Raw genomic sequence first — 5,334 nt, 5'->3', positions numbered from 1 at the left:
CGCTGCAAGCTGCCACCTTTAAATGCAATTACTATCAAGCTGCCACCTTTTAAGTCTAAAACCGTTACTTCCTTAGAATTATTCTCAACTGATGAAAATTGGCTTTTCAGTAGTGAATGAGAATTACACTTCTAATGATTATGATTAAAGTTTGTAATGCATGTGTAGTCCTAAATATATGAAGTGCCAAATAATTCTTCCAAATGATGTGCAGCGCTTAATCATCACATCATATCATAGTAGTAGTAATAAGCCACTTGATTAACAACCAAATTATTATATTTGAAAAAATAACATGCTGAATTGGAATTAAAATGAATAAAATATTCATTTTTCATGCATTTTTTTATAGGTTTCCTTCCACATGCTTAATGAACTTTTGACCTCATCAATGTCCCTCGATGTCTCTTGATGCGAAACATGATATGTGAACCTATTTGGTTTTATATTCGGAAAAATGAAAGTGTTGGAATGACTTTGTCGCGAAAATGAGATTTTAGCCTATATGGTTAGAAGTTTGATAAAGGTTGAACTTGTCCCTCGATCTCCCTTGATACGAAACATGATATGTGAACCTATTTGGTTTTGTATTCGGGAAAATGAAATTCTTTGAATGACCATTTTCCCAAAAATGAGATTTTAGCCTATATGGTTAAAAGTTTGATAAATATTAATGTAGAATTTGTCCCTCGATGTCCTTTATTGCGTACCATAATATTTGAACCAATTTCGTTTTAAATTTGGTAAATAGAAAGTAATGAGATGACCCTTATCGCGAAAACGAGATTTTAGCTTATATTGTTACATGTCTGTTAAATATGAAGGTTGAACATGTCCCTCGATGTCCCTTGATGCGAAAAATGATATGTGAACCTATTTGGCTTGAAATTCGCTAAAATGAAAGTATTGAAATGACCCTTGTCGCGAAAATGAAATGTTAGCCTATGTGGTTAGAAGTTTGATAAACAGTGAACATGTCCCTCGACTTGATGCGAAACATGATATGTGAACCTATTTGGTTTTATATTCGGAAAAATGAAAGTGTTGGAATGACTTTTTCGCGAAAATGAGATTTTAGCCTATATGGTTAGAAGTTTGATAAAGGTTGAACTTGTCCCTCGTTCTCCCTTGATACGAAACATGATATGTGAACCTATTTGGTTTTGTATTCGACAAAATGAAATTATTTGAATGACCATTTTCCCAAAAATGAGATTTTAGCCTATATGGTTAAAAGTTTGATAAATATTAATGTTGAATTTGTCCCTCGATGTCCTTTATTGCGTACCATAATATTTGAACCAATTTCGTTTTAAATTTGGTAAATAGAAAGTAATGAGATGACCCTTATCGCGAAAACGAGATTTTAGCTTATATTGTTACATGTCTGTTAAATATGAAGGTTGAACATGTCCCTCGATGTCCCTTGATGCGAAACATGATATGTGAACCTATTTGGCTTGAAATTCGCTAAAATGAAAGTATTGAAATGACTTTTGTCGCGAAAATGAAATGTTAGCCTATGTGGTTAGAAGTTTGATAAACAGTGAACTTGTCCCTCGATGTCCCTTGATGCGAAACATGATATGTGAACCTATTTGGTTTCATATTCGGAAAAATGAAAGTATTGGAATGACTTTGTCGCGAAAATGAGATTTTAGCCTATTTTAGCCTATATGGTTAGAAGTTTGATAAAGGTTGAACTTGTCCCTCGATCTCCCTTGATACGAAACATGATATGTGAACCTATTTGGTTTTGTATTCGGCAAAATGAAATTATTTGAATGACCATTGTCCCAAAAATGAGATTTTAGCCTATATGGTTAAAAGTTTGATAAATATTAATATTGAATTTGTCCCTCGATGTTCTTTATTGCGTAACATAATATTTGAACCAATTTCGTTTTAAATTTGGTAAATAGAAAGTAATGAGATGACCCTTATCGCGAAAACGAGATTTTAGCTTATATTGTTACATGTTTGTTAAATATGAAGGTTGAACATGTCCCTCGATGTCCCTTGATGCGAAACATGATATGTGAACCTATTTGGTTTCATATTCGGAAAAATGAAAGTATTGGAATGACTTTGTCGCGAAAATGAGATTTTAGCCTATATGGTTAGAAGTTTGATAAAGGTTGAACTTGTCCCTCGATCTCCCTTGATACGAAACATGATATGTGAACCTATTTGGTTTTGTATTCGGCAAAATAAAATTATTTGAATGACCATTGTCCCAAAAATGAGATTTTAGCCTATATGGTTAAAAGTTTGATAAATATTAATGTTGAATTTGTCCCTCGATGTCCTTTATTCCGTAACATAATATTTGAAACAATTTCGTTTTAAATTTGGTAAATAGAAAGTCATGAGATGACCCTTATCGCGAATACGAGATTTTAGCTTATATTGTTACATGTTTGTTAAATATGAAGGTTGAACATGTCCCTCGATGTCCCTTGATGCGAAACATGATATGTGAACCTATTTGGTTTGAAATTCGGTAAAATGAAAGTATTGAAATGACCCTTGTCGCGAAAATGAAATGTTAGCCTATGTGGTTAGAAGTTTGATAAACAGTGAACATGTCCCTCTGATGAGATCATGAGTTCATTAAGCATGTGGAAGGAAACTTATAAAAAAAATTATCCTACAATAAATTTGTCCTGATATTTTGTTTCATGGTTTTAGTTTTTGGGCAGCATATGGTTCTTTGAATCACATAATATTTGATATAATTACATTGTACTCAATTACACTATGGAATTTCTAGTGGATGTAGTATACACGTGATGTTGATATTGGGCTGGGATGAAATTCACAATTATGGAGATGAAGGAATGGCTCGTTATTGGCATATGATGTTTACTAGCTCTTCAACGGTTTTGAATTGTAATTGGCATGATTTCAACTCACATTAAATTGATGCAGCTGATATATTAATGGTTGAATTCATTTGAATATATAGAAGGCAAATATAAACTAGCGGTTATGGAATTTTGAAGCAACTAACATTCAACATTTTAAGACTTATCAATTTTGGCTATTCATTGGTGTTGCTTGGCTGGATCTTTGGATTGGAAAGCACTACAGAAACTCCTAATAAAATGCTACGTGTGCTTTTGTTTGGTTCTTTCTATTTTTAATAAATAAATGTAAGGCTAATCAGCCATTTATTTATTTTCTTTAGATTAATATTAGGTATATTTTAATTTATTAGTGTCCTTTGAGTTCATGCAAGAGCTCTATAAATTGTAAGTTTTATTATGAAATAAGATATGTAGAATTTTGAGTAAAAAAAATACACTTTGTGTGTTGTGAAGCTTTGCTTCTTTTTGGTTCTGGATTGAACCATGACTTGATCTTATCAAGGAATCACTTTTCTTGTGGCGATCCTCGCATCCACCGACTTATCACTTTCTTGGATTAGAAAGTGTGGCGTCCCTGTCTATCCATTCCATTTCTTCAATTTTGAGTCTTTCCCACCAAAATATTCTTATTTGCTTCCGACGGCTCCGTGACACTCATCATTTGGTATTCAGAGCACGGTTTCGTTTGGGACAATTTTTGTTTCAATTTCGAAATCATCATCATCTTCATTTTCCATTTTATCAATGCAATTCCTTAATTTCATTTTCTTTTTGAAGTATTAGAAAGAAAAAAAATTTAAAAAAAAAAAAATGTCTCCAGAATTAGATATGAGAGAGCTTCTCATGTTAAGGAGAATGTTTGGAAATCAGGTCAAGGAGGAGGATACAACTCAAAGAGAAAATCTTTTTCAAACAAGATGTCTAGTGCAAGGAAAGGTATGTGCTTTAATTATTGATGGAGGGAGTTGTAGTAATTTTGCTAGTACTCGATTGGTGTCTAAACTTAATTTGGACACAAAATCTCATCCTAAACCTTATAAACTCCAATGGCTTAATGAAACTGTCGAAATGATGGTTAATAAGCAAGTGGAGATTTGTTTTAGAATTGGAAAATATGAGGATGTTGTTTTGTGTGATGTAATACCAATGGAGGCTAGTCACTTATTGTTTGGGAGGCCTTGGCAATTTGATAGAAAAACTAATCATGATGGATATTCAAATAAATATTCTTTTGTTCATCATGGCAAAAAGGTTATTCTTGCACCATTGAGTCCTAGTGAGGTGAGAGAAGATCAAAAGAAATTGAGAGAAAAATATGAGCAAGAAAGAAAAGAAATAGAAAGAAAAGAAAATGAGAAGAAAGAAGTAGAGGAGAAAGAAAAGTGTGAGAGAAATGAAGGAGGTAAACATAAAAAAACAGGGAGAGAGAAAAAAGGAAAATCATTTTTACATAATTTAGTCCCACTGTATGCAAGTTTGGATTTGAGGTCAAATCCTTTTGAAGAGAGGGAGAATGATGAGATCATGAGTTCATTAAGCATGTGGAAGGAAACTTATAAAAAAAATTATCCTACAATAAATTTGTCCTGATATTTTGTTTCATGGTTTTAGTTTTTGGGCAGCATATGGTTCTTTGAATCACATAATATTTGATATAATTACATTGTACTCAATTACACTATGGAATTTCTAGTGGATGTAGTATACACGTGATGTTGATATTGGGCTGGGATGAAATTCACAATTATGGAGATGAAGGAATGGCTCGTTATTGGCATATGATGTTTACTAGCTCTTCAACGGTTTTGAATTGTAATTGGCATGATTTCAACTCACATTAAATTGATGCAGCTGATATATTAATGGTTGAATTCATTTGAATATATAGAAGGCAAATATAAACTAGCGGTTATGGAATTTTGAAGCAACTAACATTCAACATTTTAAGACTTATCAATTTTGGCTATTCATTGGTGTTGCTTGGCTGGATCTTTGGATTGGAAAGCACTACAGAAACTCCTAATAAAATGCTACGTGTGCTTTTGTTTGGTTCTTTCTATTTTTAATAAATAAATGTAAGGCTAATCAGCCATTTATTTATTTTCTTTAGATTAATATTAGGTATATTTTAATTTATTAGTGTCCTTTGAGTTCATGCAAGAGCTCTATAAATTGTAAGTTTTATTATGAAATAAGATATGTAGAATTTTGAGTAAAAAAAATACACTTTGTGTGTTGTGAAGCTTTGCTTCTTTTTGGTTCTGGATTGAACCATGACTTGATCTTATCAAGGAATCACTTTTCTTGTGGCGATCCTCGCATCCACCGACTTATCACTTTCTTGGATTAGAAAGTGTGGCGTCCCTGTCTATCCATTCCATTTCTTCAATTTTGAGTCTTTCCCACCAAAATATTCTTATTTGCTTCCGACGGCTCCGTGACACTCATCACCCTCGATGTCTCT

General features: G+C 32.7%; 1 long non-coding RNA gene across 1 annotated transcript; it reads left to right on the top strand.

The window, feature by feature from the left end:
- The first annotated feature begins 2,600 nt into the window (after positions 1 to 2,600).
- Positions 2,601 to 4,989, top strand: LOC146915519 (uncharacterized). The gene is made up of 2 exons (XR_015014636.1): positions 2,601 to 3,806; positions 4,564 to 4,989. It is a non-coding gene; the product is annotated as an uncharacterized LOC146915519 (long non-coding RNA).
- Positions 4,990 to 5,334: the final 345 nt, after the last annotated feature.

Source organism: Medicago sativa, chromosome 6 (genome assembly GCF_051527215.1).
Source record: "Medicago sativa cultivar Bolivia chromosome 6, Bolivia_mono, whole genome shotgun sequence".
Classification (NCBI taxonomy): domain Eukaryota; kingdom Viridiplantae; phylum Streptophyta; class Magnoliopsida; order Fabales; family Fabaceae; genus Medicago; species Medicago sativa.
This window is presented reverse-complemented; position numbering and strand designations above follow the sequence as displayed.